This window comes from Artibeus jamaicensis, unplaced genomic scaffold, assembly GCF_021234435.1.
Source record: "Artibeus jamaicensis isolate MK-2021 breed Jamaican fruit bat unplaced genomic scaffold, CSHL_Jam_final scaffold_1964, whole genome shotgun sequence".
Lineage (NCBI taxonomy): Eukaryota > Metazoa > Chordata > Mammalia > Chiroptera > Phyllostomidae > Artibeus > Artibeus jamaicensis.
Window position 1 is genome coordinate 41,907,706 of NW_026522030.1, and position 25,437 is coordinate 41,933,142.

A 25,437-nucleotide genomic window follows, 5' to 3' on the forward strand; every position below is an offset into this window, starting at 1 on the left:
AAAAGAACATCTTACCAAAAGAAAATAAAAATAAAAATAATAATATTCTAGTCTGAATTAATTCTAATAATACCTACAAACTTTCTTGTAATACACCTCCATTCTCTTTCTTTTTACTATTATCTTCAAATTATATCTCCACATGTTATAAGCTCATCAACAAATTTTTATTATTCCTTCATGCAGTTGTCTTTAAAACAGGAGAAAAGTTCCAAGGAAAAGTGCATTTATGTGTATTTTTATGCATGTCTTTCCTAATAATTATGTAGTTACTATTACTATTGTTGTTTCTCATGTGGGATAGAGTTTATTGTCTAGTTTCTTCTGTTTCAAATTGAAGGACCCCCCTTAACATTTCCTGTAGGGTAGGTCTACTGGCAACAACCTCTCTCAGTGTTTATTTGTAAATGTCTTAACTTAATCTTTGAAGTTCAGCTAAATACAGAACTCCTGGCTGACTGTCTTTTTAATATTTTGAAAATGTCTTCTAGCCTCCAAGGTTTCTGGAATAAGAAATCAATTATTAGTCTTATTGGGGATCCCTTTTATATGTTATTTTTCTCTTTCCTGCTTTCAAAATTTCACTTTTGTAAATTTGACTGTGATGTGTCTAAGTGTGAAATACACTGAGTTTATTGAATGTGTTAATATTTTTAATTTCACTTTTCTGCCATTATTTATTTAAGTATTCTCTCTGTCTCTTTCTTTTGGTCTTCTCGGTTTGAGACTCCCATTGTGCGTATGTTGGTGCGCTTGATGACATCATGTTGATCCCCTTCAGCTCTGTTCATTTTCTTTATTTTCTTACTACTCCTCACAATGGATAAGCTCTAGTGAATTATTGTTTTTTTTTTTATATTTTATTTATTTATCTTTAGAGGGAAGGGGAATGAGAGAGGGAGAGAAATATCAGTGTATGGTTGCCTCTTGTGTGTCCCCTGCTGGGAACTGGCCTGCAACCCGGGCACGTGCCCTGACTGGGAATCAAACCGCCATACTCTGGTTCACAGGCCCACGCTCAATCCACTGAGCTACACCAGCCAGGGCTTCTAGTGAATTATTTTCAAGTTAACAAACTATTTCATCTGTCAACTTATATTTGTTAAGCTCGTGTAGTCAGTTTTTCATTTCAGTTATACTTAAAAACTCCACAATTTTTATATGATTCCTTTTATATAGTTTCTACTTGATTGATATTCTCTTTGGCAGGACATCATTCTTATACCTTAATTTAATTCTTTAGACATGGTATCTTTAATTCTTTGAACAGATTTAGAAAAGCTGACTTAAAGTCTTTTCTATTAAGTCCAATCTCGGCACCCAAAGGGACAGTTTTCCCTTGGTTGATTTTTGTATTTCCCCCCCCCCATGTATGTGGCATACTTTCCTGTTTCTTGGATCTCACAATTTTTTGTTGAAAACTGAACATTTTATAAAATGTATTTTAACAACTCTAGTATCAAAATTCTCTACACTGCTCTACCAAAGCTTTTTAACATTGATTCCATTTTTATTGATGCTGATTATTTGTTTAGCACTCTCATGAACTCATTCTGTAGATTCGACATTTATTGCCTGTAGTGTGGGGTCACTGAGCTCTCTGCTAAATTATTTTTTAAGTTCTTATTTTTATTTTTAAGCCTGTATTCTAGGAGTCGCACAGGGTCAGTATAATTTAGTGACCTAAATGACTGGTCAGAGGATTTCCTTAAATGCTTGTCTGTCTTCCACCTTTGCTCAAGGAATCTTTGTGAGAAGTACTACTTCAATCTTCAGACAATTTATAAGACAGCACTAATCTTCATTTTGTACTTATATAAAACCTCAGCCAGAGGTGATCTCCTTTCCCAGGTCTTCCCTGGGAATGTGTACACTCTTGCACATTGTGCAACCTTTTAGACATCCAGGAATATGTTGGAGCTTTTCAAAATCCCTATGGTTGGCTAAATCTACAGGATTCCTTTTAAAATCCTGGCCAGACTCTTTGCCTAAACTGAAATCACAGCCTTAAGCAGTGGATACCTTGCCAACAGTCACTATTGTTTCAGCAAAGTCCTTGGGGTTAGGCTTTTTCTTCCCCCAGCTGAGCTGAGGTCCAAGTCAAATCAAATAGCCAACCACTCAGAGAATAGTTTTTCCCAGGGAGCTGCAGCATGGACAAAATAAGAACTGTGCTTTGGAGCTGCTACTTTTAGTGGATCTCCAAAAGTAGTAAGATCTCTTCATTGTCTGTAATGCTGTCAGCTTTTGCTATGCCACTAAGCTGGGGATGGAGGGAAGATGGAAATCACCTCACCTCACAGATCCCACCATTTTCTCAAGGTTCAGTAGTTTTCTCTCAGGCAGTGGATTTTCAGTTCATTTTCTGGTTTTGGTTAATTGCCAGAATTCTAAAATGGTTTATTGTAATTATTTTGCCCATGTTCTTGTTGTTTTGGAGGGAGATCAAATATACTGAGGCCCTCACTCCATTGATCTAAAAGCCAATCAAGCTCTGAAATACTAATTCTATCTTCACATAGTTTTTGAAACAAAAAAGCACTTTTAACAAAAAAATTGTTAAAAAATATACTTATAAAATGTTGGATCACTGATTCTTATCTCCAGTAGAAGCATGAAAGAATTATTTCAATAGGAGAGAAACTAATCTCTGAGAGGGAAAAAATAAACTGCACGAGCAATGTCTCACTGTACTATATCTTTCCTGCTAATATGTAAATAATCAAAAATAAGATGATTCCTGGTCTGAGATTCACTCTCAGCCCCAGAATACGTTCCCAAGTCTTTTTTGGACAACAGACATCAGTTCAAATCAGAGCAAGAAAGACTATTCCATCTTGTCTTACTTGGCTGAGATAGGCCAAATCCAATTCAACTCTCACAGTGATAAAGTAGTCACAAAAGACTAGGAGTGAGAAATTTAACAGAGGACTCAGAGACCTACATAGAGCAACCCTATCACCCAAGATTTCTCCGAAGAGATTCAGTACAGCGAGATTGGTTTACCTCAGATACAACCAAGTATCAGCCAACCCCATGTAGTTGTAGTAGAATAAGGTGAATTTCTGTAAAGGAAAAGAGTAATTTATTACTATTATCTCTCTTCAACATTGCCTGATATTTGTAAGCCAAGGAAAGACCAAAACTGTCAGAAGAGGACAAGAAAAGTAAATATCCTTTAGCAAAGCTTTTATTTTCACAAACATGTTATGCTCCTTTTGTTGTTTAACAACCTGTCCCGAAACCTCTGACTCAAGAAAAGAATCATTTTATTCATTCATAATTCTGCAGTCTGAGCTGGGCTTAGCCAGGCCATTCTGATGGTCACCCATGATAGCTTTCAACTGACAGGTGGGAAGTGGGCTCAGCTAGGATAACTAGGCTTCTCTCTCCACATAATCTCAGGGCCTCTCTGTATCCATGTGACCTTTTTTCCAAATGCTCTCTCTGGGAAGGTAGCCAGATTTCTGACATGATTATTCAGGTCTCCAAAAAACACAAAAGCAAAAGCTACTTGGCCTTCCTAGGGCTTACACCCAGACCTGGAACAGTTTAATTCTGTTGCATTCTATTTGTTAAAGTAAGCTACAAACCCAGTCCAAATTGAAAGGAAAGGGTCTTCACAACCACATGAATACCCAGAGGTATGATTCACTGTAACCACCACCAATGCTACAGACAGTGATTTCCATCCACTTTACAATACCCAACTACTTAGTCAGGGGCACTAACCTCTCAATCTGTCAAATAAAAAAATGACAACAGTCAACACAATAGCTGGGAATGTCCTGTGTTGAGCCATAAGTGCATAGGTCACATAATAGAGTTACATCTTACTGTTCACATCACATAAGGTTGTGTACACCCATTGGTTAATGCTTTTATTTATTTATTTATTTAAATCCTCACCCAAGGATATGTTTATTGATTTTAGAGAGAGAAAAGGGAGAAAGAAAGAGAAACATTGGTATGACAGAGAAACATCAATGGGCTGCTTCCTGTATGCGCCCCCACCAGGGACGGAACCTACAACCTAAGTATGTGCCCTGACCAGGAATTGAACCCACCGGGGTTGATTGGTTAATTCCTGGTACCAGAAATCCTTATACACCAGTATAGGCACCTCGTTTTTCAGAAAGCCACTTTGGAGTAAAAAGGGTAGGTAAACACTATTTTTTAACAAATCAATCAAAATTCTATCTTGTGTTTTTGACAGATTGACAAAAAATACACTTTTTGGTGTGCTGCAGAATTTTAGTAATTAGTTTACATGTGTCATGAGATGAAAAAGGTTGAAAATCACTGCTATAATAAACTAAAACATTAAGGCCAATGTTCACATAACTGAAACGGGAAAAACACAAGAAACTATAAAATGGCTAAAGCTAAGGGGAGACCGGGCAGTTACACTCAGACCCCATTCTCTGAGCGTTCCCATACTGAGGGTCAATCTAGGGTCACTGAGAATCTTAAACATAGGTGGAAGGGAAATTTGAACCTGATTAATCACTTATAAGCCATATGGCTTTGGACAAGTCATCTTTCTATATTTCAGCTGCTCAATTATACAGTGAAAAATAAGACAAGAAATAAGAAAAAGGCTTTAAAAGCTAAACTGCTATACAAATATAGAAAGTATTATTTATATAATAGGATTCTAAGTATAGACAACTGAGCTAGGCTCAATTCTACTAATAAAATTATAATAATCATAGTTAATTAATCCATGTGCTAAATTACTACCACAGCAATGATATTACACATAACAATAGGCTAAAATTACACTATGTTCAGTTACTATAAAGAGTAACGATACCAACACTAACTGATTTATTGTTTTCTGATTATACGTGTATGTCAGGTGCTGCTAGGTACTTCAGGTAAAATTCTAACTAACCCTTACAATAACTCAAAAAGGTAGGTATTATCCCTCTTTTACAAATAAATAAACTGGGTCAAAATACTGATTACTTAAGTAACCTGTCCATGGTCACACAGCTAGTATATAGAGAATCTACTATGAATGTTTAATGTACAATCAGTACTTGATAAATATTTGTTGTCTACGTTAATGAAGAAATGAAGCAAGCCAGGACTATCTGGCATTTAAAGCAAGGAGTCTTTCAACTATATCAAAATATCTCACTCTCACAATTCCTATTTTATATGCAGCTATTGAAACAGTAATCACAGTACACATATCTAATTAACATCAGCAATTTATCACCTTCCTCATCTGCAAAATGGTTTCCCATCTAAAAAGTAACCTTCATTTTTTTAAACATCTAATATCTTTATTCCATCTACTGAGTCTTAATGAGTTATATCATATTATAATGTAGAAATACGAAGTGAAAAAAAGTGGTACATTTACATAACAAAATATCTCTAAAATAATACCAAAAAAAGCAAATATTTTAAATGGTAAAATATGTGCAGTATCAATGACAAATAAAAATTCATATCCTTATATTAGGAAGAGGTCTTGAAAGTTAAAAGGAGGAGGAGGGTTAGAAGAAACTGTCCAACAGAAAAATGGGTTAAAGATATAAATGACAGTCAACAAAATAAATACAAATGGCTAATAAATATGCTTTTTAAATTTTTTAGTCATTAATTATCAAAAAATGCAAATCCAACTATAATTTTTTTAACTATCAGATTGACCAAAAAACAAAAAAAGAAAAAAATACAAAATTTGATCATGCCCTGTATCGAAGAGCATACAAAAAAATAACTGTGTGTATGTGTGTGTGTGTGTGTGTGTGTGTATTAAATCACTATTGGTGGGAGTTTACAATGGCATGACCTTTTCAGAGAGCAATCTAGTAGTTGATTAAAACATTCAAAATACACCCACATCTTCTAGTCAGCAATTCTATTCCTAAGGATTCATATAATGGAAGTAAATGGACAGTTGCACGAAAGAGCACACATAATTAATCATAATTATCAAAATACAAGATACCACCTAAACGCCTAGCTAGAGAACTGCTTAAGTAAATGATACATTCATATAATGCCAATAGATATAAAATATTATTATCATGAAAGATGTTTAAGATACGATTAGCAAAGTTAAACAAATTCTATGCCTCAATTTTTGTAAGACCTGCATTTGCAGAGGAGAGAGAGCACATGTCTGAGCAGAAGCACACTCAAGAGCACCAGAGTGAGCACACAGGCATGCACTGAGACAGGCCCTGAGAAAGTATGGCAGCAATCTTGGGAGCAGATATGCAATCATCAAGCAGAATGACTTTTTTTGCTTTCTTCTTTGTAACTTTCTGAATTTTCAGAGTGTTTTACATTGAGCATATGTAATTTTTGTGATCTTAATACAATATAATTATTTGCATTTACAATAATGTCAACTGTGCCCTGGCCAGATGGCTCAGTTGGTTGGAGCATCGTTCCATACACCAAAAGGTTGCAGGTTCAATTTCCCGTCAGGGCACATACCTAGGTTGCAGGTTAAAGCCTCAGTTGTGATGCTTATGGGAAGCAGCCATCTGATGTTTCTCTCTCACACTGATGTTTCTCTTTCATTCTCTTTCTCTTCCCCTTCCTCTTTGTCTAAGATCAATAAGAACATATTCTCGGGTAAGGGCTAAAATTAATAATAATATTGTCAACAGTCATAAAGCTGAGACTCTATATAAACTTTCAAGTGTTATTTTTAATATAAAATACTGGTTAAAAATCAGTTGACATGGAAGGAATGAATGACAGAGGAATGAATATGTGCATTCATTCCCCTTTCAAATGATAGATTCAAAATCAAAGTCCTTTATAGTAGTTTCTTTCTTCAAATCATTTAGAATTTGTAATTTCTTTAATAATGTCACTTCAGTTCTAACTAGGGTGGCTCAGTTAGTTTGGCATCTTCCCACAAAGCAAAAGGTCTAATCCTGGTCAAGGCACATGCCTGGGTTGCAGTTCAATCCCCAGTGGGGGTGCATGCATATCAGGCAACTGATAGATGTTTCTCTCTCACATCAGTGTTTCCCTCCCTTTCTTTCTCCCCCCATTCCCCTCTCTCTAAAATTAAACAAATCTTTTCAAAAAAAATAAAAATGTCACTTCAAAATTTAGAAGTGAACTAGAAATGTTTACATGCTATAAAATATACATGGCATAAGTATGCTACATTATATGTCTTTGAAAAATAACTTATATATATTAAAGCCAAGAGACTTTGATTCTATAGCTCAAAAAAATCTAGTATCACTTGGTATGTTAAACTGGGAGCCTAACTTACACTTGTTACTCGTACAGTATAATGAGATTCTCAATTAGCCATGGATATAATTATCCATGATTAACTTTGTTTTTGGTTTTTTTTTAAATCCTCATCCAAGGACATGTTTATTGATTTTAGAGAGAAGGGAGAGGGAGAGAGACAGACAGATAGATATAGAAAGAGAAAGAAAAAGAGGAACATTAATGTGAGAATCATCAATGGGTTGCCTCCCATATGCGCCCAGACTGTGGGTCAAACCCACAACCTAGGAGTGTGCTCTGACCAAAAATCAAACCCGTAACCTTTTGGTGTTCAGCTGATGTTCCAATTAACACCCAGGCAAAGCACAGAATTAACTTTGCTTTTTAGTTTAGCTATTGTACTCACAGGGTAAGCAGATTAGTTATTTGCTTTGTAGTTCTCTCCATTATATTTACTTTGCATTTACTTTATTTTACTTTCCAGGAAAATAAAAAGACTTAAAATAAATTATACAACTTGGACAGTGGATGGGCAAATGGGCTGCTACTACTCTCAGGACTGAGTGTAAATAACTCCCAGATATACCACTACCCTGTTTCCCACCTAGGGACTTTGGAAACTTTGAAGACTATTTTGGTTGCCACAACTGAGGAGCAAGAGTGGTTCTGATGGCACTTTGAACCACATTTGCTTAAACATGGTGCTACTTGTGGACCCCACCAAGAACAGTCCCATCCATAATGACAACAGTGTCTCTGTTAAGATAGGGATAATTTTCCTGCTCAATATTGTATTTCTAGACTATTACATGGTAGGCATTAAATAATTATTTGTTGAATAAAGTCAAAACCAGCACTTTCTAGCTTGAGTGAGAACCAAATGACAGAAAATAATGAAGAGAAACTTGACAGTTTTCTATCTCGACATGAGACAGGACTTTGTGACTATGCTCCATTGTACTTAGGGGAATTCTATGATAAGACACATCTATCCAAAATATGTAGGAAAGCATAATAGTCCACATCCAAATACAAATTATAAGAGAATTATCTTCCATTAAAATATACAGGTATATGCCTTCCTCTGTTAGTAGAGCTAAGCAATGTGTCAACTTACAACGTACACACTGGTGCCAACAAAACTCAATCTTGCCATGGTAACTGAGTGGCAAAACAGCCTTGTGGTTTAAGAGTCTGGGCTCCGAAGTAAGACAACTGGGTTTAAATTTGGCTTTACTGTCCTGTGCTTTACCTGAGTAATTTACTTAACATCTTAGCGTACCATTCAAATCTTGTCAATTTACTTAACTTCCTCTAGTACTAGTGTTCTCATATACAAAATAATGAAACAGGTTCACAACACCCTATTCTTAACCCCTGGGGCAGATATGTCACATGACTTAGAAATTTTTGAATTTAGGAAGTAATACATACATATATATGTAACTCCCCCGGTGGATCTAGAGCAGCAATCCATAATCATACATACTAACATTTCTGTACCTAAATGAAGGATAAATAAAGACTGTTAAGTAGCCACATCTCATTTAGTGCAGGTTTTGCAGCTAAATTAGTTTACCCACAAATAGGGAAGCTGATGATTTTTAGAAGTGAACATAGGGGATCATGGATCTGTGGTACCTACTTCTCTCAGACAGATAATGTGAAGATTAAGCGGGTATATACAAGCTACTTACCCAGTGCTTCTTACATAGGTAGCACTTAATAAATATTAGACACAGTTATAAAATTAAAGTTATTAAATGAGATGCCTAACTATCCAAGATACCAATGATAGGCACCTGACTTGTATAGCTAGGGTGGGGGAGAGAGGTAAGGGTACTTAAGGAGTGGTTAAAAGGAACCCTAATATAATTGTGCTAATTAAAATTTAAAAAATGAGAGCTGACAGACCCTAAATTGAAAGAAAACAGTGCATCTGTGACACTGCTCTTTTTAAACATTTAATTCCTTTTGATAAAAGAAAGTTTCTCCAGGTGTTAAGACCTGAAGGCATTTCACATTTTCTGCTTTTCGAGTGGTTGCCTACTTACAACTCTACATGGCTTTCTTCCTAAAGGTAGGTCTGATAATGAAGCTTTTGCTCAGGATAGGACCAAAACTGGTTTCTCCTTAATGTAAAAAAGCAGTAAATTCTTGTTGACTACAGCAGGATATAGTAAGATTTAAGTTAAATAGTAAATGCAAAAAATATGCTGAACCCCATCTCCCAAATATGCCCATTTATCCCTTCCCTGTCCTATTGTTTCCTGATTAAACTTCTAGAGAAACTTGTAAGACTTACAGGGGAAATGAAGTGACCCAGCATTGTCTTCTTCATGTCTTCTTTATGATGATTTAAAGTCATCCTTTCTATAATTTAAGCTCATTAAGTAATTTTCACAAGTTTTCCAGGCAACAGTTATTATCCCCATATTATTAAGGATATTGACTTAATAACTGAGGGAACTAAGATGCAAGCTCAGGTCTGACTAACTCAAAAACCCATGGGCTGTTTGCACTAGACTGACTTGCCAAAGGACAGAGCTTCATTCTCACATTCCCATCTAACTATTGGCTTCCTTTGTATTTCTACCAAGTATTTTTAAAGTGTACAGAAGATAAAATTTACATTATCTCTTTGATTAAGGGCATTTTAGTTCTTTCTATAATCCAAAATTTTAAATGCACTTGCAATTTTTAACTTACTTTATCACTGAAAAAATAATAAAAGGATATCCATAAATTACATGTATTATCTTTAGTTATAAAAGCATATTTATGTGCATACTGCATTACATTTCTAAGAAATTACAGAGCAATTATAGTTAAAAACTTTAAATTTGGAGAAGACTTTAAAGATAAAATGTATGTCTAGCTGAATAACCATTCTGGTCATGAAAATTTTTATATGGTATGACCTCCCAAATAGCTCTACCACCACTCCAGAGTTTAATACCTTTTTAGGGGGTGTCTTCTTTATGACAAATTAAAATCACCCTTTCTATAATTTAAACTCATTCTACTTAGGTCGAGCTTTCAAGGAGATACAAGGCTCTCTCTAACACACTTGTCATTTTGCTGCTTCACTGATTTTCGCTGAAAGGTTAAGACAAAAAAAGAGAAACACAAGTAAACTAGAAAACAGATTTTAAGTTTTTCTCCTCCTTTCCCTGCACTAAATAGGTAACTTCCACGGCTTAAATCTTTCTTCACTACTGTCAATACCCATTTTTACTTCCCTTTTAAGTGCTGCTCCATGTTCAAAATGAAATATGGAAAAATAACTGCACTAGTACCATGTTTACTATAGCATTCTGACAGATCAATGACTAGTTTAAGAAAAATAATACTCCAGAGTCATGCTCACTTTTAAAAGCGCAAAATTACTGACACATATTCAATTTGTAGAATGCTATGATTTGCATCTAAACAATTACTCGTCTTAAATTTGTGTGATTAACTTTTAGCCATTATTAAAGTTCACGTGTTTGTTGGAACACTGATTGAATCTATTTTCTATTTGAAGGTAATTTCACAGATTTTTACAATGTAATTAGGTTTACATGCATACTTAGTCAAGGTGAAAATATGTTTTGGAATCCATTATTATCAAAGACTCTAGAATTCTATATGATGAAGGAACCATTCCTTAACATTATTCATAAATGTGACTATAAGTTTATGCGACTATTCTATAGAGCCTAGAATTTTCAAGGCTCTATACATATACAGTAGTTTACGGAAATTAGTTTTAAGACCCAATGTAAAAGGCTTCAGATTATAAAATTCAAGCAATGTTTTAAGTTGTATAAAAATGATGATGCTTACTAGTGTCACTCTATGAGGAAGACATGTTTAACATGCCGTTTATCTTTTAATTCTTATAATTTTTTTTATATTTTAAATACTATATTACTACCATTTTAAAACCAACTGTCACTGACCCTGATAAAAAGCTAGTATCTCATGTATCCTGTGTACTATGTTAATTCAGTAAATGTTAGTTGAAAAGAAACAGAAATAAAGAAAATGTCGAGTCTAACTTTCGCTCCTAAAGCCACAACGCCAGGAGGGGAAGGTTTATTGATCACCACTTTTAGCAGAATGCAAGAACAAAAACAAAGATATAGTCTGCTACTCTACTTTATAGTTTTGGGAATAATAAACAGTCTATCTTCTAATGAAATATTACTCAGAGTCCCAAAAGTAAAAAGACAAAAAAAGGACCTGGTCTGCAGGCCACCAACATTCCTAAGGTGGCTCCTGAAGAACTTTTTTAATTGGAAAACATAACTTGAATTATTAAATAATTTGAGCATAGTTATTAACACAGTGGGTAGGAATACTAGAGTAACAGTCACAGGACTAGGTGCACATGCTATGTCTCCCATTTACTAGCTGTGTAAGTTTTAAAAGTTTTTCTTAATCTCTCTGGATCTCAGGTTTCTCATCTGTATTATGGAGACAAATCTATATTCTATAACTGACCAGTTGGGAAAAGTTAAATAAGGTGGTACATACACAAAAGAACTTTGTAAGGTGTGATGTACTATGTATATTTAAAAAATATTGTAATTACTATCCTATACACTATACAAATGTAAAAACAATAATTTTTCCTTCCTTATCACTCCCCTTTATAAATCACTCATAAGATAGTTACCTTGTTTCACTCATAACAAATGATTTAATCCTCTCAAATAAAAGGTCCAAAAATCAGATTAAAAGAAAAAAAGTAGGAAGGATAGACACATACAGAATTGTTCTCCATTGCTCCCTGGGACGGTTCAAGGTTAGCTTTTTTCCTACTACTTTCCCAAGAGGAGGAAGGACCCCACCTACACATCTTTGGGATTCTACTTTAAATTTCCCCTAAACTACTTTTAATAAACATTATTTGTAAACCCTTTTAAGAGAACTATGCTATGAAAACTGTTTTCTCCAGGATCATAAAAGCTTTCACAATTATTAGGTTCACAGCTAAAAACAGGAAAGAATGTTAGATTCATTTATTTGATACAGACAACTCAAATGGTTTGAGAAATATGATGAATTTGCAAAATTTCCTAGAAAACTATTTGAGAGAATTGGGATTACATCCCTTTAAATATACTGGGATAAAGACTATTATAACTATTAAAACTTCTGCATATAAATGCATCATTTTTGTTATAAATCATGTTATAAATGTCTTAGATAAACCTATTCATCTTTCTTGCAACTTCATATCCAAAAAAAAAAAGAAAGAAAGAAAAGAAAAGAAACCATCAGGGATATTTCGTGCAACATTTGTAGGACTTTTATAAACCAAAGTTTTGAAAGGGAGGATATAACTCCAGTTAATTTTTCTTGAGTCTTGGTTAAGTTTCTTAACCAAAGATTATACATTGATCTTCTCATAGAAGCTAAACACTGAAGAAATGTTAAAATAGCAATGTTTTATCATCTTAAATGTGCTGGCAACTTCATTTCAACTACGTGGAAAGGTAAGGAAGTAATCTGAGGACAAATATAATCTCAAAGATAACAGATGATGAACAGTTTACATATACTCAAAATCTATGCCTATCCCTCTGTTGCCCCTCCCACAATTCACCCTACCCCCACCCCCTCTTTTCACCTTTCTTAAGGCCTCCCTTTCAACTACTGTTGTGGTGGAAGCACAAGTTCACAGACCAAACTCCTAACTACATAACCAGCCCATTATTGAGTAGAAGAATTATGACATCAGCACATGTTAGCCAATTACTCTACCAAATAATTAAGATCCAGTGATCCCTAATAGTCATTGGCTGGATTTCATAAGGAAAGCTATTGTATTTTACTATCTTTAATTTGAATTTACTGTGACAGAGATGTGATGTTTGGAAATCTGTGAAACAACTGTGGAAATACATGTAGCATGTGCACTTAGTTGACTGCCATTTTAGAATCTCAAACCCAGGCATCATGGGTACCAAAGAGACAGGGGAAAAAACTAACAAGCAGTCTTATATTTGTTTTCTTATTAATCAACCCTGAGTAGTGTCTAGGAATTTCACATTATAGGAGCCTCAAGGCTCTTTCTCACTATTTCCCTATGAACTATGTGTGCCCCCCATTACTTTTCAGTGCAGCACGCCTTTAATCCTACAGGGGCAGGTTGGTGAGGCCAGTAGGAATGAAGAATTCTCTTGCAGTTTCTACAGCCTCACAAAAGCCCAGCTATTCAAAGCTTTTAAAAATAATAACTGTAACCATATAACAGAGTGAAGAACAGTCTAATACTGTTTTGTCTTAAACACATACAAGTAGTGAAAAAAAATAAAGTTCCTCACAATATTAACTACTGCCAATCATCAGGAAAGGAAAACCTATATCAAAATCATATATGTAACATGTTACTGAATTCAAACATAAGATCTCATATTTGACATATTAAAATACTCTATATTTTATATATGTATAGTTCATAATTTATTAAAACACCTGTGATCAATTACCTCATATTCTCACCACAAGCCAAACTCAATGCATACTTTACCATAAAATGCTAGAATGACCAAAGGGCCTAACACGCAGGTGGCAAACACAAGGCCCAAGGGCTGAATCCAGCCTCCACTTTGTTTTATCCAACGGCACCTTGTTTCTACTCAGCAGCAGCTGGAGCTCTCACTTTACTGTTCAGGAGTAGTTACATTTATAGAGTCCTAAAATTACATTCGGCCCTTTGAAGGCAACCGTGAGGCTGATGTGGCCCCTGGTGAAAATGAATTTGGTGCCCCTGGACTAAAATATTAAAAGATGAATTTGGTAAACATTAAAAATAAATTCTTTAATATCTAGGAGCTATTTCATTATTTTAAATTACTTAGTTTACAAAAAATATTAAGTGTGATATAACTGAAATATTTTTATTTATTTTTAATTACAGTTGACACGCAATATTATATTAAAGTGTAAAACATAATGATTAGACATTTATATAACTTAAAAAGTGATCAACCCCAGTAAGTTTAGTACTGATCTGATACAACAGTTGAATTACAAGGTATATTTAAAATATTTCTTTATATTTAAATATTTTTAAATATAAAGACTATATTTTTAAAAGTTTCCTTCTTAGCCAAAAAAAGGTATTATGTTGGTGTTACAGAGAAGAAAAGAGAACTTTCATTTCTTAAAAAATTAGAATTCAAAGAATAAGCACACTATTCTAATAATCAAGAAGTAGATACATTAGGGAAAATAGTAGAAGAATTCTTGAAAAAACATGCACTTTTAAATTGGAAAGATGAGAGATCAAACAATTCTCAGAATCAACCTGCTAATTTTTTGTATACAGAGAAGTAAAAGTGACTGGGAAAGAAGGGGAAGGGTCAAGTCAAGGAACTTGTATGAAGGACCCATGGACAAAGACAACTGACGAAGGGAAGAGTGAAAGTGAAAGGTGGGTGGGTAAGGCAGGGGAGAGTAATGAGGGGAAAATGGGGACAACTGTAATTGAACAACAATCAAAAAAAGAAGTAAAAGTGAGAATGGATTAGCAGCTGATACACCTTTGTTCACTCTTTTATAAAATAAATAAGATTTGTCTCTTAAAATTAAACAAGCAAAGATGCATAAACAGGTCACAAAGCTGAGGAAACTAAGACATGCATGATTATTCAGTTTTATGAAAATTTTAAAAAGAAGTCTGGTTCAGGGAGAAAGAGCAAGGTTATTTTTAGTTAATGATTTTACGGGCTAATAAAGTAAATTTAGGATAACACTGCTATACACACAGATATATAAACAAATATATAAATAAATACAACTAAATGTGTGTGTATACAATCTTTTTTGCCCTAAATTTGGCCCATAATATCAGATATCAATTTAGTAGAGCATATCTGATCTTTTAGTCATCTATAAACAGCACCATAGCTGCCTGTCATGATTTAGTTTTGTTTCTTTTTTTCTTTAAAGGTAAAGATGACATTAAGCAACAGTTGCCATAATTTTTATGTTGGTCCATTAAACTTAGAAAAATAACAAAGCAAACAGGCACAGCTGAGTATATATGAACAGGAAACAGTCTAAATACACATATTTGGGGTTACTTGAACAAGACAAGGATCACTAAAATAATCACAGGTGTTTGCTATGTATTTAGGTGATTACAAATAAGATAGAGCAAAAATGCAATAATCTATACTAATTAACACACCAGAGTTCTCAAGAAGGACCTGGTAATTTTAACCCTATTATCAGATTTTCCTGTTATTTTACTGTCATCATGAAATACTGTATATTTTCTGACATGTGGTATTATTGTACACATTTTTTACAAACTAAGTGACTAAACAATGCTTCAGAACAACTTTGAGCAAAATGACCACGTATTATACATACCTGTTTCTAAGATAACCAAGTTCCCTATAACTAACTTGTTAAGTAATATCAAGTTAGAAAGTTAAAGCTAACAATCCACACTTATCTGCATCTTCTACTCCTCTCCAAACAGGTTATAAGTAACACCTTCTCTTTGAACACATCTTTCATCACTTCATTCTGATACTAACACAACTACTCAAGAGCTCTTTTCTTGAATTATTACATTTCTTAGCCACCATACCATTTCATTAATGATACAAATTTGTCTTTGCCACTTATCAGTTTAACCTTAAAATCCATTTCTTAAAAGCTGTTTTGATACATTACTCAGTTACTCATTAAAGTAAGAATCGTAACTCTGTTAAGTACCACACATACAATTATTAAATATATTTGGTCCAAATAAACACAAGTAGCTCACACACTACCATGCCAATCACAGCAAGATAGTTCCTCCCCCAAAGCTCTACACTGGCCCCATAACAATTTATTTTCCTTGTTTCTCCCTACATTCTACAATGACTTTCTTCTCACATCCTTGGCACGGCTCTTCAAAATACCATCATCTTGCCCTTCAACGTTTACTGAATCACTACAATGTGCTCTAAGTTCTCTAAATTTATTAGGTGTTGGAGGATATAATTATTTTGCATTTGGGTCCCACCTTGTCTGCTCCCATATACTGTCCTTTCTCAATGGCTTTAGAGTTCTCTTGGAACCCATAATCTTGCACTTTTTTCACTCTCATTTTCTCATACCTCACAACTGATAGTAAACAAGTCCTGTTGATTTAATATTCGTGTCAAATCCCTGCCAGTACCACCCTAAGATCCAGGCTAACGGTGCCACTGCCCAGGGCCTTGCACTTTAGAGAATCCACTATGGACCACTGGCCAGGTACTTCCTCATGAAGTGAAGTTTGCACAGGCCAGGGTCACACTGTCTGACTCCTTTGTAACCTAACTCAGCAGACTCCCAGAACCCTGAATTCTCATGCAGAGTCCTGGATTATGAATCCCAGGGTAGATGGAGATGTAGACAAACCCACCACTAAGCCTGAAGAGTAATCAAGAGATAGCTTATAAGGGGTGAGGCAAGGTTGCTTGGCAAGTAAGCATGTGGACATGTCATTGCAAAGAGCCTTGGTTATGGGGAGAGGGAAGCGGACTGGAGGACAAGGAGGAGGTAACAGAAGGCCATTCGCTTTTTGCCACTCACTATTTTCTATAACATAACTGAAAAATCTGAGAATTCTAAATGGTCATTGATAACATTATAAAGCTATACTTGACAAATTAAGAGGCAAAAGTACATTTGAACAGTTAGTTGATTTGCAACATTTAAGTTTGTAGAAATATGAGTTTTCATTTGTATATTTTATATCTCTTAGTGTTGGGGATGGGCCTGGTTTCCACATCCTATTTCCACTGAAGATTCCTCAGCTCCATGTTCATTATAACCTACCAAATAATGATATAATTGTAGCAACAGCTTTAATAGTATTAAAAGTAGCACTGATAATATCTCTCACTGAAGGTTCTGGCATAGCACCAAGCATCTAACCTATACTAAACTGTTTTATATCCTTTTTGTTCCTTACAATCCCATTGGCTAGTTATCTACATTTAATCTATAAATGGAAAGGAACAAAACAAGAATTCTAACCCTGGTCTTTCTGAATTAAAAGGCCAGGTTCTTCACTCTTTAATTCCTTTCAGATGACTTAGAGGTTTACCTGGCTTTAGACCCACTCCCTGCTAATCTTCACAGATCTCTCAGATTAATCTCCTGGAAGCATCACTTTCATCTTCACACTTGATCCACTTTAAAAATATACAGTCTGATTATGCTCTATCCAGTTAAATTTTAAATCCTTAGCCTGATTTTCTTTTCACACCATCTGCTTCCTTATTTCTCAACAAACTCTTCAAACTTTTCACACCAAAATCTACCTCTAGCATATGCTTAACCCCTTCTCCTCACAGTCAATACCCGCCTCTCAAACCTTTGAGATCCAATTCATTCAACATCTTCTGCCTGAAGACTTCTCTAACTACTTAAGCCCAGAATTTTTCTCTCCCATTTTTCTATATTGCTGTAATGATGATTGTTTCTAATCATTCAGCAAATAATTAAGCTATATACTTGGCGTGGTGAGAACCACAAAAAATATGGCATACCCTTCAACTTCAAATTACTGTATAGACTTAATCCGGTTGGAATGCAGTATAGAGACTGGTATAGTGGCTCGAAAGACAGCACCTACCTGAAAATCTGCCTCCATTATATATTAGCATAGACTGGGCTGTTAAATTTGCATAGTAAACTAGTTAGCAGCAGACCTCTTGCCGGGGAACCCATTTCAATCTTAATTTTGAAAACCCCACAGAACTTCTTTCTTAAAGATTTTTAAAAATTTATTTTTAGACAGAGGGGAAGGGAGGGAGAGAGAGAAAGAAATATCAATTTGCAGTTGCCTCATGTGCCCCCCTACAGGGGACCTAGCCTGCAACCCAGGCATGTGCCCTAACTGGGAATTGAGCCAGTGACCCTTTAGTTCACAGGCCAGTGCTCAATCCACTGAGCCAGAGGTTGAAAATCCCAAAAAACTTTTATGTGCATTATATCTAGCAGTGTACTCGTAAGTGTTCAACAGCCAGCTCCTCCCTCCTTCCCCTACCAAAAAGCTAGATAATGTCATTTCTCCTCATTTCCATGGTGTAAAAATTCCCCATATGACTGGTTTCAAGCTCGCATGTCCTATCTAAAAGCAGAGTTGAGAAAAGATGAGCAACATTAGCTCTCTTGAGCTGGTTAACAACTGGCTATAGTATACCACTAGTTATGTCTATCCATATTAATCATATCAGAAAATAAAATGGAGAAATGTAATAAATAATAACTTTAACATAACAGTAATGTCCCGGCTGGTGTGGCTCAGTGGGTTGAGTGCAAGCCTGCAAACAGAAAGGTCACCAGTTTGATTCCCAGTCAGGGCACATGGCTGGATTGTGGGCCAGGTACCCAGGTAGGGCATACAAGAGGCAACCAATTGATGTATCTCTGGCAAACATTTACTGATGTTTCTCTACCTCTCTTTCTCCTTCCCTTTCCTTCTCTCTAAAAATAAATAAATAAAATCTTTTTTTAAAAAGACAGAAATAAGATAAATCATACTAACATGAGTATGTTTTTGTGAAATACATCTAAATTTTTCAAACCAAAAAAGATGAGAAGAATGGCATTATTTTATATTTTTATAAACTTTTCTAGCATCTTGCTTAAGAGAAGTCAATTAGCTTCTCTGCACTCGATCTGCTATTTTGGTTGAAGTTTATAAAGGAAAGGCAACCTCACAGATACTTATTTGAAAAAGCTGGAACCTCTGGAGCTGGTGGCCTCAGGGATCCTGCATTCACACCTGGGACAGCATTCACACACAGTATATAGTTTGCATAAAGGACTCTGATGTGAAAAGATCTTACCAGTAGTGACAGTTTGGACTAGTTTGGTAGTTTTAATTAGTTTTTCTCACCTAGCAATTGCCTCAGTATGAAGAATTCCAAACTTAGACTGAACAGAAAAGAAAAAGTTTATGCTATTTCATGTGTGTGTTTACAAACATATGTATATATATACATATGAAATTTCCCCAATTAACAACTTGAAGGGCTAGGAATAGCAAGGATAAAAAGATATCCATAAAGTAAAAACTTAAGTGTTAGAAGAAAAATTCTACATAGAGATTACTTATGAAGCTAATATATGAATCTTCACTGAGCTGTACATATTATTCAATTAAGTTAAAAGGTACAGTTAGCCCTGGCTGGTGTAGCTCAGTGGATTGAGCGCGGGCCTGTGAACTAGAGGACTGCGGTTCAACTCCCAGTTAGGGCACACGCCTGGGTTGCAGGCCAACTCCCAGCATGGGATGCATGACAGGCAACCATACATTGATATTTCTCTCTCTCTCTCCTTCCCTTCCCCTCTAAAGATAAATAAATAAAATCTTTATTAAAAAGGTACAATTATGTTCTACATTTTTACTAGTGGACCATCGCATCATATGTACAAGATGGTAAGTCCAACTTACATATTCATTGATGTCAAAAAAAGGCTTTTATCAGAATAGAATTATATTTTGTTTAACTCTGATATTTAAAAATTTCCAGTTTAATGTTTTTGGCAACACTTAATTCATCAAAATATCATGGAACAGGTTAACAATATAAGCACATAAATCTTACTTGAAAAAATTCATTATTTTAAAACTTGCCAGACTACCTGTAACAGAGCTAGTGTTCTCAGAAAAACTGTATCTGTGTAATATTAAGTGCTTATTTCCCTTGGCTCTAAATACCACTGCGGCTTAGCATTCTTCTCATTGTTAAAATATCAAGACAACATTAAGCATGGTCTTCTGTACCTCCTTCTTTCCTTAAGCTCAGGTTGACATTACCCTCTTCAAAGAATTGAAATAGGATAGCCATTGCCTAAACCAGTTCAATATCCCACCAGCTACTTCAAACTGTTATATTTCAAACCATTTATTTTGCAAATATATTTTCATTAAATTAAATGCTTTGCCATGGCTGGTGTAGCTCAGTGGACTGAGAACAGGCTGCAAACCAGTGGGTTGCTAGTTCGATTCCCAGTCAGGGCACATGCTTGGGTTGCAGGTTGGGGCCACATGAGAGGCAACCACACATTAATGTTTCTTTTCCTGTCTTTTTCCCTCCCTTCCCTGCTCTCTAAAAATAAATAAAAACCTTTAAAAATAAATAAATAAATGAATAAATAAATGCCTTTTTGGTCCCTTTAGCAACAACAGAATACATTAAAATTTAAACTACTGGCAAGCACGTTGCACATTAAGGGGTAGGACAAAAAGCACCAGTGGGAATCAGATTTTCTTGTGGCTTCACTGTTGGCCTGATCTGCAGAAGCTACTGCTATTCACTTTTGGTTCTTTATATCTACATGTAAAGTACTGGCACAAGGCAGTTTAACCTCCCTCACTTCTCCCTCCCGGCACAAGGCAACCTCCCTCACTTCTGCTCTTACAGTTTTTACAAAGAAAAATTTAGGACTTCCGCCAAGATGGAGGTTTAAGGTGGATGTGCCTGCCTCCTCACACAACCAAGTTTAGGGACAACTAAATATTAGCATCAGAAAACACAACCAGAACACGGAAAACTGAACTTTTTGGAAGTCCGCTAACAACAAATTCTTCGGCCCGACCGGTAAGGGGCTAAACTGGCTTCGGGTGAGGAGTTACAAAGGAGTCAACCCGGGCGCGGAATCCAGACGCGCGAATCCAGTTGCACGGGTTCCAAACCCAGGATTGGACCTAGTGAGCTACCGAGCGGCCCACCGGGTGAGCGACTACGGAGGAGTCAGTGGGGAGGCGGTGGCAGCGAGTTGACTGAGGTTGCATGGTTGCACGCAGGTGAGAGAGTGAGCGCTTGGACCGGCGGCGGCGCCATTGCCATTTCCCTGCTCTGACCACGCCCCCACATACAGCGTCACAACCCAGCGACCTGGGAATCCACGGCGCCGCTCCTCCCACTTAAAGGGCCAGAACAGACCAAAAATGTCGCAGGAAGACCTCAAAGCCCCAGAGATAAATCTAAGTGACGAAGAAATAGCAAATCTCTCAGACGCACAGTTTAAAACACTGGTCATCAGCTTCCTCACGGATCTGGTGGACTATAGCCACAAATTAGAGAAACATATGAAGGCTAAATTAAGGGAAATGAATGGAATTCCACAGGAAAACCATAGAGATGAAAAAAAAACTAGGACTCAAATCAATGGAGTGAACCAGAAGGAAGAAAAAAATGATCAATCAGAAAGGAATGAAGAAATAAGAATTCAGAAAAATGAGGAGAAGCTTAGGAACCTCCAGGACATCGTTAAACGCTCCAATATCCGAATTATAGGGGTACCAGAAGGGGGAAAGACACTGTTGGGGGCTGGGATAAGCCTGACACAGGCTGGTACAATTAGGCCTGAGAGATAAGCCTTGAATGGCAGGATGTTGCAGTCAGGAGCCATAAAAACCTCCCCTCCTGGACATGCAGGTAGCACACCAATCAGTGCCTTGGTCATGCGCCCACCATGCGCCCCCCCCACCCAATCGTGGGCTAGAGCACGCCTTGAAGCCCCCTATCCACTGCACTTCCCCCACTGCCCTCCTCTATATAACTCCCTCCATTTTGAAATAAAATTTGCAGCTTGATCAGAATCCTTTGTCTTGCTGCCATTCTTCGCGCCTCCTGTCCCATCCCCCTTCATCCGTTACAGGTATATCGGCGGACCCCGTTGACTGTCTCGCGGGCCGAGGCAAGACACAACCACCAGTGGAAAAACTATTTGAACAAATAATAAAAGAAAATTTCCCCAATCTGGCAAAGGAAATAGACTTCCAAGAAATCCAAGAAGCTCAGAGAGTACCAAAAAAGTTGGACTCAAGAAGAAACACACCAAGGCATATCATAATTACATTAGCCAAAATTAAAATGAAGGAAAGAATCCTGGAAGCAGCAAGAGGTAAGGGGACAATCACCTACAAAGGAGTCCCCATCAGGCTGTCAGCAGATTTCTCAAAAGAGACCTTACAGGCAAGAAGGGGCTGGAAAGAAATATTCCAAGTCATGAAATCTAAAGACCTACAACCAAGATTGCTCTACCCAGCAAAACTTTCATTTAGAACGGAAGGACAGATAAGGTGCTTCTCAGATAAGACCAAATTCAAGGAGTTCATCATCACCAAGCCCTTATTATATGAAATGTTAAAGGGACTTATCTAAGAAAAAGAAGTTAAAGAAACATGAACAGTGAAAGGACAACAAACTCACAGTTATTAACAACCACACCTAAAACGAAAGCAAACTAAAAGGACAGCTAGATCAGGAGTGGAAACATAGAAATGAAGATCTCAAGGAGGGTTAGCAACAGGGGAGTGGGAGGAGGAGACGGGGGGGAGAAGGTACAGAAAACAAGTAGCATAGACAGTAGATAGAAAATAGATGGGGGGGGGCAAGAATAGCATGGGAAATATAGAACCTAAAGGACTTGAGACACATGGACATAAACTAAAGGGGGGTAATGGTGGGGTTGGGGGGCAGGGTGGAGGGGAATGAAGGGGGGAATAGAACAACTGTAACAGCATAATTAATTCAAAAAAAATAAATAAATTTATTTAAAAAAAAAGAAAAATTTAGAGAGAGGATAAATGTTGAAATGAAATATGACTCGCTGTACATATTTACTAAAATAGATTTGCCCTATTCTTTAAATTCTACCCTTTGTACACAGTAGGAAGTATTTCATCTGTTTAGTGCATTTTTCCCATCGATTATTGCTCCTATAATCTTTTTCTTAAAAAATGCTGCCCCAAGATTTGAACATGTGAAGGGGGGGTCACTTGATAAAAGTTTACTCCAAAGAATTCCTACACTGACCAATAACTGAAAATGATTTAACAAAATATGTAGTGCTTATTATCCTTCTTTGGAAACCATTTTGTCTCTGATTATATCCAGTACCACGTTACCACTTTTAGCCACCCTTTCCTATAAAACCTTCCTCATATCCTAAGACAAGGAGGAAACTAGAAAGATGATAATGGCAAGACTAGCTACCAGTTTGAGGGCTAAATCTAGACTGCCATACTAAGTTCCACCTTTCACTATTTTCATTTTATAACCCAAGTGAATAGGTAATATCCTTATATTTACATTAAAGGAAATCAAAATAGTTAAGAAATTAAAGATAATTTGCTATCAAATGACAAAACCAGGATTTCAACTCAGATCTGTTCTTATTCAAGAGTCTAGGACTCACACCTTCTAAAAATTTTGCAAGCTAACAAACTTAAGCAATCGGATATTATTTTTTAAGCTAAAGATAAGCAGTCATGGATACTTGTCTACGTGGAATTAGCATGAGTATCTCACATAGCATAGTTTGGGTTTTTGTGGAAAATTTATACTACCTCACAAATACAACAAACTTATATTAATATTGTGACAGTCCTGAAAAAATCTATATTCAAGATTAGCTGAGGGAAGTAATGTTCCCACAGATCTGCTTCATACTAAACTTGTATTTGTGTCTTCAAGAGTGAGTTGTGATTTCATACTCATAGAGTGAACTACAATGCATAGCCATGCCTCATGATATACAAGATAGAACAAGGTCATGAAATGTTAACACTGCATACGTGGCAGGTCAGGCTACTTAACTGCTAAATTACAATTCAGAATAACTGATAGGCAGAACTGTTTCATTCAGTGCTATTGTTGCTATGTAAAATATAGATGGAACAAAGTAAGCAGCAGTAAAACTTCAGAAATATCATTAAAGATTAGTAACAAGGAGAGGATGGCATGAAAGAACGTAAAGGGATTAGCCAAAGAACATATATGAATAACCCATAGACACAAACAACTGTATGGTGACGGCCTGAGGGAAGGGGCCCCCGGGAGGGTTGCCTGGAGGCGGGCAAAGCGGGAAATTCAGACATGTGTAATAGTGTCAATGATAAAAAAGATTTTAAAAAAGGTTAGTAACAAGAGCCACATAATACGTTTTTCTCTAGAAAAGCAGACAGTTCAATGTGGTAATACCAAAATTCAAGTGTTAAACTCACTGGCTCTACTGGATTAAGAGAAAAAGAAAATTACAAATACTTCAGAAACTGATAATCCAGTGGTAAAACTTCCTTGTTTTAGTTCTGCCTTGTAAAAACAGTATTTACATTGAATGAGGATAATAATTCACATGATAGAGGGAGAACGTTTCTCTGTGGTGCTATGCAGATCTTTGGATCTATAACAACCTCATAATAAGATCCTCTAATAGGAAGCTAGTATATTAGGTGCGTGTATTAAAATCTCAAAGGGAAAGCCACTATAGGTAAACTATTATAGAAATGCAAAAATGCATGCCACTTATTCACAAAAAAAATCTCTACCTAAAGCAAATTTATTGTTCCAAATTTTATACTGTATCATTACTTGTTTTATTCCATGCATTTGCTAGAGGTTGATTTTACCTTTAGCTAAAGCTGTGTATTTTCTCATGTGTTTAGGGCAGCTGTCAAGTAATCAGGGTAAACAGTGTCATTTTAATAAGGAAGTCTTTTAATAAAATATAATAGGTCACAAATACCTAATTTCTGCTCTTTACTGTAATTGCCAGTCTTTACTATAACTGCCACTTTAACAATCTTTTCCAAATGCTGACACAAAAGATGAACAAATCAAGGGTATTAGCACTTGTGTATATTTACAGCTTATTGCTGTCAGAGGCTGTATTCTACTCCCCACTCCAGCAGCTACATGAAGATCTGTTTCCTCTCATGGGGGCATCTGTTTCAGGTTGTGAATGTATCTGCATTAATCTCTTTTTCATGGTTATATAGGAAACACATATTAAAAATACACAAAAGAAATGTTGACAAAGTTATAGCATAATAGCACACCTTTAGGAATATCACTGACACTTTTACTGTCATTGTGGAAGACTGTACATTTTACCACTTTATTCTTATTTTTCCAATAAATTCTGTGCTAAAGTAGTTATTAGTTCATTATTTCAAAAACAGTGCTTACATATAACTCAAAGAATATATTTTCTTAAATTTAAAAAGTTTATTAAAAGTATGTTATATGCACACCCACTTTAAGTTGTGTACATAAAAATACCAGAGCTGCAACAAAATTAAAATAAATAAATAATCTCAATGAGAAAGCACAAATATTACTACTCTTATTTTTAAAAAGCACATCCATTATACTTATTTTGCTACAGGCAATTTTAAGTTATAATAAATTTTTTCAATTCCCT

The 25,437-nt window shown here is 35.9% G+C and overlaps 1 protein-coding gene across 2 annotated transcripts in view; it reads right to left on the bottom strand.

The window, feature by feature from the left end:
• Positions 1 to 25,437, bottom strand: part of RFX3 (regulatory factor X3) — a 283,650-nt gene that overhangs the window by 233,015 nt on the left and 25,198 nt on the right. For both annotated transcript variants that reach the window (XM_053656370.1, XM_053656369.1), the window contains exon 2: positions 3,007 to 3,065. The gene's annotated coding sequence lies outside the window, so the exon portion shown is untranslated. The remainder of the gene's footprint in view (positions 1 to 3,006; positions 3,066 to 25,437) is intronic.